Below are 14,148 nucleotides of genomic sequence, written 5' to 3'. Positions count from 1 at the left end.
AGTGTTTTGACTCACTTTCTTCTCATTTAAACATTGTATAAATCTCAGGCATTGTCTCTGTGGTGGTTGTCCAGAGCTGGTTGCATGGCTGAACAGAATACCTTCATTTGATTTGTACAATAACATGTCCATTGCAGTGCTGAGATTTGTTTAAGGTATACTGATTACCAAATAACCTTCTATAGTTCCTATTTCCCATGCTACCAAAACATCTAGTCAAAATCTTTAAAGGTGAGAAGAAATGTCTGTTAGAAAAGCTTTCATTTATTATCAGTCTAGGACTGAAATAAAGGGTGCTATTGCTGGGATCAGAGCTGCAATATACTTGCTGCCCCTCTGCTTGTCATTAAGCCTCTGGTCATGAGAGGCAAGCACCCCCTCTCACTGGTCCTAACACATACCTAATCAATTTAGTTGCAACACAACTGTTTGCAAGAAACAGAAGCAGCTCAGCAGGAATCACACTGATGGTATTCCGAAGATGCTTTACACCTGCAGCAAGGATTTCATAAGTGCATTGTGGGGGCTGAATGTCTGGGCTGCTGAAGTGAGCTAAGCAGGCAATAGCAAGGACTCCATCTAGAATAACACAAGCTTTCCCTTGCACTTCAGACAGAGAGCAGCCTTCAGAGCATAAGCAATGTTATCTTGGCTTTTCAATTCTGCAACCAAAGCTAACAAAGTTGTGATGCCTAAGAAGTGACCTAATTAAGGTTACTTTGCTCTTTTTCCAATATTGTAAGCAAATATGCTAGCATGAGCGTCCACTCTAATGTATGAAGTGTGAGGAACTACACAAATGAAGGTATCTACAATCTTCTATGCAGAAATCTACAGGAAGAGTTATTCTGAAGGTATTTTCTATATTCTAGAGTGCATCTACTGGCTCCTTGGAAATGAACCTTTGAGATAGGTACATGTATATATATGATCCCGTGTTATCATGGTCCCTGAGAATTCTCATTAGGATCCAGATGACATACTTTATTATACTATTTGATTATACTATACTAATTATACTACCTGCCTGATAAAGGCCAAACGACAAGGGTCTGTCTCTGCAAAGATTTGACAGACAGAACATCCCCACAATGCCTGAACTATGGCACTCTTTCAAATGTAAAATTTAGCTACATTCCAAATCACATAAACAGCACCATCCTGAATTGTAAAGGGAACTAAAAATCCATTTTTTTTCCAAGGCTGGAAGGCCCTGATTTTCTTTGTCTTACCATGAATTGATTGCATTGTTATCAGTTTAAACAAGGAGGGAAAGCAATAACATTTGGCTGTTGATTCCCTGAAGTATAAAAGGGAAATTATAGGATTTCAGTCTTACAAAGAAACTCTTTTTTTTGGCTGCTGTCCTCGCAGCATCTCTTTTTGCCTATTAAATGTATGGTAGTTCATCATGTAAACATTTGCAAATGATAAAGCACAAAAGAGAAAATATTGTAAGTAACCATCTCCAGAAACAGTTAAAGTGCAGAGCATGCATGGACTGTTGCATACTTAACACAGCAAAGAACTTATGACTGACTTAATAGTGCATACAGTATCTGCTTCCAAAAAGTTTACCTTACAGGAAAAGAGATCTGTTCTGCTGTAATGCCACTAATTTCCATCCAACTGGACTGAGCTGAGTATCTGTACATAGATGTAACTAAAAGCATTTGGTGTATGCCATCATTATTGCACTGGCTGTTATTGAAGCCTTCTACTTTTACTTAAAGAGTGTGTTTAAAATTATAATAATTTTATTAAGTTATAATTTAATTGTCAGCCTCAGTTTGTAAGTAGCCCAAGACAGGAAAACAGGAGATGTTAAAAGTCAGGGCTGAAATGCAGAGAAGTATGGAAGGTGTTTATTTAAGGACCTGCCAAAGCCATATAGTCTTATAATTCAGTTTTATGAGTAAAGGGTATCAACTCCTACAAATTCTTAGAGATTCATTTCCCAAGAGCCAGGCCAAGATTTGGACACACACACAAATAATAATAGAAATTAAAGAGAAAAATGGCTTATAGCTCTCTTTTAGCATCAGCATTGTCCTGGAACTATGGAAGTGCAAGCAGTCTGCCGTTCCCTATCCTAACCAAGCAGAGGAAATGGCAGTAGGATCTTAGGTCATTCAGATAGGGACAAAAAGGTACAGTGTGAAAAATGCAGAGAATCACTGATTTTGTTCATCTTCTGTCAGAGAAAGATTGGCATTTTTAATATTTGCAAGCACTTTGAATAGGAAGTTTCATAACTAATTATTCATACTTCTAGCACTTCCCTTAGAATACTAATCAACTGGTTAATACAGTACTTCCCAACCTGTAAGAAGTGACAGCTTGTAAGTCCAGTCAGTCAATGAGGCAGGAAGTGCCACCTTCCACTCACAGCTAGGATCTATTCGTTACGAGGTTATAATTTTTTTGAATTATTTGAAATCAATACAGAGTAAAATATGTGAGAGGACCTGGTACGATTCACTCTGCATTGAGAAAAGTGACCTTTTTAGTGCACTTGGTGTCTGAGCAAAATCCAGTGAAGTCAGAAGAACCTTTCCACTGACTTAAATGGCATTATCCTTTTATATCTGCCACTAGACTTCAAAACTTCACTGACCTAATTGAGCTCAAAAAAGGGTTCATAAGTGCAAACTTTCCTCAACCATTTTAATTATTTTTCCTCTGCTGTATCCATTGTGTCACATAAAACATGTATTCAAACTCTTTGGGGTGAATTGCATCATGGATGCAATGAAGAAAACAGGACGCCTGCAACGCAGAACTGTATCACTTTAAAAATAAAGCAACAACACACATTTCTTTGCTTGTTAGGCTGTACCACTAGATTCCCACATTTCCAAATGGCTTCACAGCTTCACCACAACCTCGGCAATTATTCATATAAATGAATGTTTGAAAAGGTAGATGGTTTTATTCAACAAAATATCTCAATTTATCAAGTATTTCATGTATTTCCTGGCAATATCATGTTGGAATAGAAGAATAAAAGCCATGTTTTATTTGCCTTAGTGACATAAATGTTCTCAGTCAGAAAGTATAGCTAATTTTTAATGGTATTATAACAATAAAGCTAGACATATGTCAGTTTTCCTGTTGAAATTGCTAATAAGGCATACCTGTGCCTATTGTTTGAGATGCAATATAACTTCTACATTGACAGTATTCAGCTAGCACTTATGGAAAGACATTAGCATGAAGAAATCTCCTGGATAAGTTGCAAAGTTGATTGATTCCATGGATAATTCCACTAAAAAATGGCTACTTATCTGATGCAGAGGACTTTTTTTGCTATTTGTTGAGCCTTTAACATTTTAGCAGAACAACAGACCTTTTTAGATACTTTGAAGTACCTACACAGCAGGTTATGTTAATGAGCAGCAATTTAATAGTTCAAATTAATCTTCACTGAAAAAGAGGTGTCCATGCATACAGAATATTACAAGAAGGTAGACATACGTATCTTGCATTCATGCATATAATTACAATAGACACCATGTAAATTCTGGTGTCCATTTGCCTTTCTGATAGCACTTGATGTCCTACTCCAATCTGTGAAGTGTTTCTGCTGAAAATGGAAGCCTAATCTTATTCACTTTGTCTTTACCCATTCTACTTCCTTACTGTCTAGGGGAAATCCATTGAGACAATTCACCTTAGGATAGAGCTATTCCTGCCAAAGATCACTGTATTAGCTAGAAGAAAGCCAAAGACCATAAAATGCTGCCAGTCTCAAGGAAGTTATTGTCCAGTTGACAACTGCAGTCACTGCTAACAGGTATCACATAGCCGCTATGGGACCACCTTATCAGACTTGATGAAGGGGTATAACTTAAGTCTGGCAAGAATAAGCCCCCTGGAAACTCTTCTCATAGCTACAGCTCTAAGAAAAAGGTTTGGACAAAGAAATGGCCTCAACAATGTTCTTAACATGCAGCGAAAGGCAAAATCACAGACCACAGAGGTGGGTGTTGAAAAGTTGGTGGATTATGTTGAACAGAATATAGTTAGTTTGTGAGGAAGAGGAATTAAGAGCAGTTATATCTAATGAATGCATTGTCAATGGATGCAAAAAAACTGAAGATAATATTTCATTAAAATTACAGGAGATGGAGGCCATCACTTTATCTTCCTCTTAATGGAAATGCCTTGTAAGTAGATGTTTCTTTCAAACAGCTTTTCCTCAGTAATTGCGTAAATAATCCATGTACTTTTTAATCCACCTTTTTGTTCATAGAGTGCTGAGCACATTCTCCAAGTTCAATGCACAACAAATTATGGTAGCCTCAAGATAAGCAAGTGCAATTACTTTATCAGTGTAGTATTAGAAAAGGGTCAAAAGGACTATTCATACACAGAGCGTGCTATACAGTTTTTTGCAGTGACATATTTTTATTTTAAACACATAAAACAATAATCCAATATATTATTAGTTCCATCATCTTTTCTTCCATTCTCTCTAATCCCACATACGCTCATCAAAATATACATCTTAGAATATGGCAAATGCCCTTGGAAAGTGCTGATTTACACAATCACAGAAACACAGAATGACAGGGGTTGGAAGGGACCTCCGAAGATCATCTCCTCCAACCCCCCTGCTTGAGCAGGCACGCCTAGAGCAGGGGCACAGGAATGCATCCAGGCAGGTTTTGAATGTCTCCAGGGAAGGAGACTCCACAGCCTCTCTGGGCAGCCTGTGCCACTGCTCTGGCACCCTCACAGGAAAGAAGTTTTTTCTCATATTGAGGTGGAACTTCCTGTATTCCAACTTGTGCCCATTGCCGCTTGTCCTGTCGTTGGCCACCACTGAAAAGAGTCTAGTCCCATCATCCTGACACCTTCCCTTTAGGTATTTATAGGTATTGATGAAATCCCCACACAGTCTTCTCTTCTCCAGGCTGAACAAACCCAAGTCTCTCAGCCTTTCCTCATAAGGGAGATGCTCCAGCCCCCTGATCATCTTTCTAGCTCTCCGCTGGACTTGCTCAAGCAGTCCACATTCTTCTTAAACTGGGGGGCCCAAAACTGGACACAGTACTCCAAATGTGGTCTCAATAGGGCAGAGTAGAGGGGGAGGATAACCTCTCTCAATCTGCTGGCCACGCTCCTTTTAATGCAGCCCAGGATACCGTTGGCCTTTTTGGCCACAAGGGCACAGTGCTGGCTCATGGTCAGCTTGCTGTCCACCAGCACTCCCAGGCCCTTCTCAACAGAGCCACTTTCCAGCAGGTCAGTCCCCAGCCTGTACCGGTGCATGGGGTTGTTCCTCCCCAGGTGCAGGACCTTGCACTTGCTCTTGTTGAATTTCATGAGGTTTCCCTTGGCCCAGCTCTCCAGCCTGTCCAGGTCTCACCGGATGGCAGCACAGCCTTCTGGTGTATCAGCCACTCCTCCCAGCTTGGTGTCATCAGGCAACTTGCTGAGGTTACACTCTATCCCATCATCCACATCACTGATGAATATGTTGAACAGGACTGGACCCAGCACAGACCCCTGGGGAGCACCACTAGAGACAGGCCTCCATCCAGACTCTGCCCAATTGATCAGGACCCTCTGAGTTCTGTGGTTAAGCCAGTTATCAATCCACCTCACTGTCCACTCATCCAACCCACACTTCCTTAGCTTGCCTGTGAGGATATTATGGGAGACAGTGTCGAATGCCTTACTGACGTCAAGACAGACAACATCCACTGCTCTCCCCTTCATCGACCCAGCCAGTTACGCCATCATAGAAGGCTATCAGGTTGGTCAAGTATGATGTCCCCTTGATGAATCCATGTTGACTGTTTCTGAAAACCTTCTAGTCCTCTACATGCCTGGAGATGACCTCCAGGATGAACTGCTCCATCACCTTTCCAGGGATGGAGGTAAGGCTGACTGGCCTCAAGTTCCCCAGGCCATTCTTCTTGTCCTTTTTGAAGATTGGAGTGACATTTGCTTTCCTCCAGTCCTCCTGTCCTCCATGACATTTCAGTGATGATGGAGAGTGGCTCAGCAAGAACATCTCCTAGCTCCCTCTGTACTCATGGGTGCATCCCATCGTGGCCCATGGGTTTGAGAGGATCCAGTTTGCATAGGTGATCTCTGACCCAATCCTTCTCAACTGATGGTAAATCTTCCTTTCTCCAGATTTTTTTTTCTCTCTTCTGGGGGCTGAGATGCTCCTGAGATTTAGAAGTTCTGAGATTTAGAGATCATTTGTCTTTCAGGTAGTGGGAGCTGAAAAATATTTTAATTTCTGTGTCTTTTAAATTTGATTTTTTCTCTTGAGAATGGTGCTGCAGTGTATAAATAAATCTTTCATAACACTGAGATAGTTATGAACTCCATTTGGTATTAAGAGACCTAGTAGTCATGTTTGAGAAGAGGTGTGCTGAATAGTTGTGGCATATCCCTGACAAAGCATGTTTTTATCTAGCTCTGTCTGAAGGAAAAGTAGACAAAGTAGATCACGAAATCCTTTCTCTTAGACAAAACCTGTATAAAATCTCAGTTGTTAAAGTCAAACAATTCTATCTTCACATGGTGCCAGTAGCCCAATCTTTAAAATATCAGTGTAAAGGGGCCCTACATTCCCTACGAAAGCACACAGTTATTGGCCTGATTTAATAGGCATTGATGGTAACTCTGTTTTTAGGAAAGTCAGGATGCTCTTTTATGATTTCTTAAACATATATTGCTATCCTGATTTCATTAATTCTCATCTGTCGGGTGTGGGGCAGTTTGGTTTATGTTATAGCCCACTGTGGTAAATTGATATCCTGGATATCTTGTTAAATTCTAGATTCCAGATACTATGCCCCTGTATACAAAACAAACCTTCATATATAACTACTTACAGAACAGAAAACAATGGACTGTGCTCTCTTCAAGGTTCAGGATCTGTGGGGAAATACCTTTCGGTTTTCTCTTAAAATAAGATACTGACACCTTCAAGTATATTAATGGACATACGACAGATAAAATTAAAAGGCTTTGAAATAATAGAACATGAGAAACTTCACCTTCTGCCTAGTAAAGCTAATTTTTAAAACAGTTTTCAGGAACGTATATATTTATGCCAACGTCATTGCAATAGCGTCTCACTTCACCCTCTGCCAAACTACTTAGCTTTGGAAACACACACTCTACATTATAGCTTATATGACCGAACATACAGCTGAACAGTCATATTACTGTACAGATTAAATAAAAAGAGCCACAGCATATATTTTTTAAAACTTTCCACTTCGCAGTAAAACCAATTCAACACTAGGGCAGCCATTATCCACTTTGGAAACTGACAGCACAAACATATCTGTAACTATTGGTAGAAACAGCACAAGAGAGGCATGGACATACTGGAGAGAGTTCAGCAAAGGGCCACTAAGATGATGAAGGGACTGAAGCATCTCCCATATAAAAAAAGGCTGAGAGAGCTGGGACTGTTCAGCCTTGAGAAGAGAAGGCTCAGGAGGATCTCATCAATAGATACCTAAAGGGTGTAAAGAAGATGGAGCTAGGCTCTTTTCAGTGGTGCCAAGTGGCAGGACATGAGGCAGTGGGCACAAAGCAAAACACAGGAGGCACCATCTGAACATCAGAAAACACTTTTTTACTGTGAGGGTGACCAAGCACTGCCACAGGTTGCCCAGCAAGGTATTAGAGTCTCCATCCTTGGAGATATTCAGAAGCCACCTGGACATGGGCCATGGGCTTGGGCAGCCTGCTGTAGGTGGCCCTGCTTGAGCAGGGGGGTTGGACCAGAAGGTCTCCAGAGGTCCCTGCCAACCTTGACCACTTTGAATAACTGAGCAATACAAGTTATCCCCACTAACAAATGCTCTCACATCTCACAGTTTTTCTCGCAAACTATCCATGGAGGGAAAGCTGAAAGAAGAGATATCCTGTAAAATGTCACACCTGCTACTGCCTTACTTTCTATGCTGATTTGTACTGGTTCTTTTTAAAAATCTGATTACCTCCTTCTCCTTCCAAAGCGCCACACAACATAGCAAAATGAAGCAGACAGAGGAGTTGGGTGTACCTCATGCTTAACCTGCCAATTAATTCTGCTTCTTCTCAGTTATGACAGGGCTAACCCTCTCCTCATGCCCTGAAGGTCCCTCACAAAATAGCAAGAGAGGAAAGAGACATAAATGGTAGAGTGATTCCAGACCTAGCCTGCATCCTGTCAGAACAATGAAATTATAAGAGGGCTATATTTTGCATCATGTCTTTAAATCAATAATGACCAGCAAATGACTAACAAGCCTTGTGAAACCAGCTTAAGTGTTGCACTGAGGGTGCTCCAATGCAGGATGTATCATTTTACACAAAATAACTGTTAGGGCTGGGGAGGGGGAACAGTTTGGTTATTTTGTTTTTCATGATTTGTACAGCTAACTGCAGTTAACAGACCTGTCCACAATATTTGTAGGCCAAAACAAAATACAAACTGTCAAAGCTGTGTCATCCTTCCCAGGATACAAAGCTGTGTTCTTGAAAAAAATAGTCCCCTTCAATTTCTGGAGTCCCTTCTGAAACTATTATCAGTGACGTTAAGCTGTTTATTAGTGTCAGTGTCAAGTTCCAAATCTGTGAAGGCAGACATATCAATCACATACAGCAATGATGACAGTAGCTGCAAATCAGGGGAAAGTGCATTAACTGCCAAGGCCTCCCACACATGGAAAAACATTTAACAAAGACAGCTGATTAATTCATTCTCACACAGTCATTTATACTCCACTGCTGACTGCATTTCAAGAGTAATTTCCATTACTATAATAAGCATACTATAGGATTTGCTAATAGGAACAGTTCACAGTCTCCTTGCAACATTACCATATTAAACACAAAAGGCAAGGAAGAGGTTCTGCAGAACATTCCAGGATCCCTTAGAAAATCTGTAGCAACAGTCATGACAAACTTTCAGAGGTATTCAAACAATGAGTATGCCCTGCCTTCAGAGACTGCATTATGGCCATTTACATAGGTTGTCAGAGTCCACACCTCATTCCCCAATTATTTCCTTTACTGCATTTAACCTCTGCATGAATATCCCAATTCACAATGTAGGATCCCTCCCCTTTTGCAGCTTGCTTTTCTAATATTGCTTCTCTGAGACAAGAATGTTCACTCTGTTGTTTTGACTGTGAAGGTATTAGTCTATGTTTTTAACTTTCTTCTTTCAATGCATGAATGTCTGCACAGGGATTTCTGAGGGTTTATTTTATTAGTCACACATGATATTTACATCATTCTATAGCTCTTCCTGTGGTTTTCATACACTACAGTTTAAAGTATTCAGAAAAATAGATGAGCAGTTGGGAAAAAGTATGCAATTTTCTGTCCAGTCTTTCTGTTGGAACACTGCCTGCTTTTTTCCTGGCAAATGAGCTGGTTAATTCTTTGCAGACTATGTTCCAGAAGCAGCTCTTGAGGAAGAGCCCTTGTGTCAGATCTAGGAAGTCCTAATAAATCAGCATCTGAAAATGACAGCATGCAGAAATGTGGCATGCGTGGGCCTTTACAGAACTGCATGCAAAAGAATAATTTTGCTGTCAGCTGTAACTTCCCTCTCCCCAAGTCTCAACCAGTTGAAGTGCTCTTGACTGGTACACTTTTTGCCTGTTAGAGAAGATCATCACAAATTTTCCTTCATTTCATCAGTGTAAAATCACTCAAGGAAACAATATGAGTACCCTGGATATCTCTTGCCATCAACAATATCAAACAACTGAAAAGCTACTTTATATCTGAGCTTCCTCAAAGAGATTCCCCAGAGGACAACAGCAGTCTTAGAAGAAATTGAACATGCTTCCACAAAATCTTCCCTATACTGTTTAAACCTTCTGCTGTTGCAAGCCCCATCAGTAGGTTATTGACAAGAGTGTGAGTTTTCATACAAGGTGATCAGAGAAGCTAATACTTATACTGTGAGCACAGCCATTGATCATAACTGAATTCCAAGAAAGGAGAAATAGTGTATATAGCCCATTGGAAGATTTATGTCAAGGTACAACAAAATCTAATGAAGACACATAAAAAACTAGTGATCAGTTCAGAATTCATAGACTTTAATATCTAATACAGAGTTTAGGGCCAAAGGAGATGATTAAGTCATCTGCTGTGACCACCCTTATGTCCTAAGATTTTATATTTTGCTTAGAACCCGCATACTAAGGTGAAACTTTGTGCTTAACTTATCTCCTGGAAAAACGTCCAAAGTTGAACCGGAGACAATACATGAAGAAATCACTGCTCCCTTGGCTTTGGATGGTTTTTTTCCAGTGCTTAATCATCTTCACTGAAAAAATATTGTGACTTAATTTCACTGTTAATTTGCCTGGCTTTAAATACTAGCCAGGTACTTATTGTGATCCTTTCTCCCACAGATAAAGAATTAAGGAGTCAGCAGTACTTTCTCCCATTTGAAATGTTTAAATAAGTCCTGCAATCCGGTTGCTTCAGTCTTGTTCACTGCAATGAGAGGGGAAGCATCCCTCAAAGTGGCTGGGCAGTCCTTTTGGTTTATGGAAGAGATGAACCATGGCTCCTAGACTGAAGAAGGTGATGAGGGTACAGATTTTTTTCAAATAGGCAGGCCATTAACATGAAAATTGAACTCAGTAAAGATAAATGGAAGACTACCCATGAGCTGAAGAGAAGAAGGAAGAAGAGAAAAAGGATAATGAAAACTGAATGGGTGAATAGCGACAGATCAGAAGAAGGTAGGAGCATGAAAAACACACTGCGCTGCTCAAAAAAATTATATTAAATTTCCAGGTCCTTTAGTTCACATTGAGAAGAGTAGTTTGACTTGGGGAGAAAAGAAAATTTCTAAATTTTTACCTCATTTCCTTCTCACACCAGAATTCCCTTCAAGGCAGCACATGATCTGGATTAGAAACTGTTCTCGTTGATTCAAATGGGTGTTACAAGCAATGGATTATAAGTACCTCATTAATAACAATTACTAGTTTCTGAAGCTCTAGCCAGGCTCGCTATTTATTATGATATTAGTTAATAGGTTGAACATTTCTCTCTTAGCCTTCCTCAGCTCTTGCTGCCAGAAATGAGAGAAACATTCTTCAAAGACAACAGTCCTCTGAATGAGGCAGGCTCCACCTCCTATGGATATGCACCTGAGCAGCATCAACAACACAGTCAGTGTTGGCGGTACAAAATGTGCATGAAAGTACCAGACTGCTTTTTCTTCTAAACTATTCTATTTTTGAAATCTAATCTGATTTGCATGCACACCTAGACTACAAGAAAAACACATCGTGGGGCATAGGTCTAGCCAGAGTTATTTTCTGTGTCTTATACGGGAAGCAACCTTCAGGACTACCTCAACTGTGAGTTCAAAAGGTTACTCAGAAGATTATTTTACAGGAAGATTCTAAAAAAAATTTCATTATGGAGGTAGATACATTCTGTCTTTCTAAAGTGCAGCTGCTTAGGTGGTTACAGACCATTACACCCATAATTTCCTACACCATGAACTAGCCAGAACAATTCTAGTGCAGAAGCCATGCAGATTCACTAGTGAGATGCTAAATGTATACTAGTCTCAGTTGCGCCCAAACAGTCTTTATTACTGCTTGACTAGATATGAATTAGGTTTTATCTGAGTAATGATGGGCCTATATGCATGTAAACGTGTCAACATGTCTTAAGGTAATTAAGGGGGAATAGCCAAAATTGTGCCTGAGGTACAACATTCAAATAGTACATATAAAAACAGGTATATTTGTTTCCACATTTTTTGCACTTATGGTTGAATACCAAATGATACACCTCAACCCTGAAGATTCAGTACTAGTATGAAATATATCTCAGATTGACTATTAGGTTCATGTAAACACAAAAATAAAGCAAGGAGAGAAAGGAAGAAAAAAGTCAGCATTGCCAGGCAAGGGGACACAGCTGTTTCTGGACCTGATAAGCCAAAGATAAACATTTCTGAAACACAAAAGAAGCGAAGACCTGAGGGACCCCTGAGATTCAGCAAAATGCATGCATTGAATATATTTACTTTTGGTACAATACCGAATTTACTAACATATATAAAATCAGGTGACCCGTCTGGAGGCATTTATTTTCCGAACAGTATAAAACAAGTCTGCATATAAAAAGACAACTATTCCAGCCATGTCTCCATCCATTTGCATTTATTTTAGGGGCATACAGGACCTTGAAGGTACGGTTCCTTATACTTCTGTGCTAGAAGTTGCAAAGCACTTAAAGGAAATGACGTGCTTGAGTCCCATTCAATAGCAAGCGGAAGCCTAAATCCTTAGTCCCTCTAAAATAATCAGTCTTAAAATCAAAATGGTTGAAGAACACATTACCCTCTGAAGGCTGTTATTGTCATCTCTTTGGAGTCATTATTGATTGCATTCATTCTTATGCTGAAAGTACCCTCAAGAGGAAATTTGATAGACACATTGAAACACAAGTTTTGCAGCTGCTTCCTAAGGAGTTTGCATTTTATAACTATTTTCATAAAAATGCATAAATACCACATAAAACTTACCTACCATCATTTGATGTCTAATGTTTTAGAAGTTTGGTTAAATTCTACATCATGGACATCCATTTAAAACCAGCCTAAAGTGAGTGCTGGTTAACAGCTGAGGAACTTGGCCCGTCGTCCTTATATTCTGCTTCATACAGCACTAAGATTCTCTCAGAGAACACTTCATCAAAATATTTTGCCACTATCTTGTCATTTACCTCATGGTGGGACAAACATAATGCCAAGTAGCTTACTGAGCTTTGATATATTTGCTCACTGATATTGGCTTAATTTAACATACCCATTGGTTCTTTTTCTTAACACCATCTTGTAAATTACCCTTCCCAACTTTTTTTTTTTCTGTATCTTTTTGAGGTATAGTATGAAGCCATCCATCACAACTCAGAAGCAATGTGTCCACTAATGGAAGGCCCACTGCTTCCAACTCAGTAAGCACATCATTCATCTTCTTGAGTGTGTGCCACAGCACTTCCACCCTTGGCCATCTCCACTGGACGTGCCTCCAACCCGGCTGGAGCAGCTGTCCAAGGTACCCAAAGACCGCCTTGGGGAGCAGCTGCTCTGCGCAGCAGGGCTTGCTGCCCTGTTAGCCTGCTGCAGGTAAGCTACGTTTCTGTCTCTAGATAATTTCAATTTTTTTCTCACCCATTCATATTATTTAGGAACTCTGTCTTTTATTTAAAATTATGCCTGCTTCTGTAACTATCTCACTACTACTGTGTTAGCTATGCAGAAAACTCACCACAAAAACATTGGAATATTCTATAAAGCAGAACACCCAAATATTCCCACACACCCACAACTACATACTTTGTAAATACTTTATTTTTACTTTATCAGGTTAAAGCTATGATAACTTTCCTGTTTTTTATGTTCCCATGCAATCCTTTACAGATCTGGTTTCAAAAAGTGGCCTTCCATTAATTGCAAACTCAGTTAATGGCAGGTTGCAACTGATGGCATATAGACATTCATCTATCTGACAACACTCACAGGATTCATTTAGTCTGAATGCTCCCCAGTAATCACAAAATCAATAACCACGTTCTTTTACCAAGTTACTCTATGTGGAAGCTCATTAGCAACTTCCTCCATTTCATGTATCATTTCTCTGTGACTATTCAGAGGTTTTCAGAAAGAGTCTTTCCAAAATGAGATCTGATTTTATCTATTGTCATGGTGCCAAGCATGACAATATGCAAGAAGCATTTCGACAACACCTTCAGACACATGGTGTGAATTTTGGGGCTATCCTAGGCAGGGACAAGAGTTGGACTCAATGATCCCTGCAGGTCCCTTCTAACTAAGGACATTCTATGATTCTATGTTTCTATTCTACAACAGCTATGCTAAGAAGGTTTTTTCAATTATTCTGGTGGGCCATAATTTTACTTTTTCCTGCCAACAGTCTCAGTACTTGTTCAAACGTACTGTGCTGGTTTTAGCTGGGATAGACTTAATTTTCTTCATAGTATCTAGTAAGGAGCTATGTTTTGGATTTGTGCTGAAAACAGTGTTGATAACACGGCAATGTTTTAGTTATCGCTGAGCAGTGCTTACACAGAGCCAAGGCCTTTTCTGCCTCTCACAACACCACACCA

This window comes from Phalacrocorax aristotelis, chromosome 2 (genome assembly GCF_949628215.1).
Source record: "Phalacrocorax aristotelis chromosome 2, bGulAri2.1, whole genome shotgun sequence".
NCBI lineage: Eukaryota > Metazoa > Chordata > Aves > Suliformes > Phalacrocoracidae > Phalacrocorax > Phalacrocorax aristotelis.
This window is presented reverse-complemented; position numbering follows the sequence as displayed.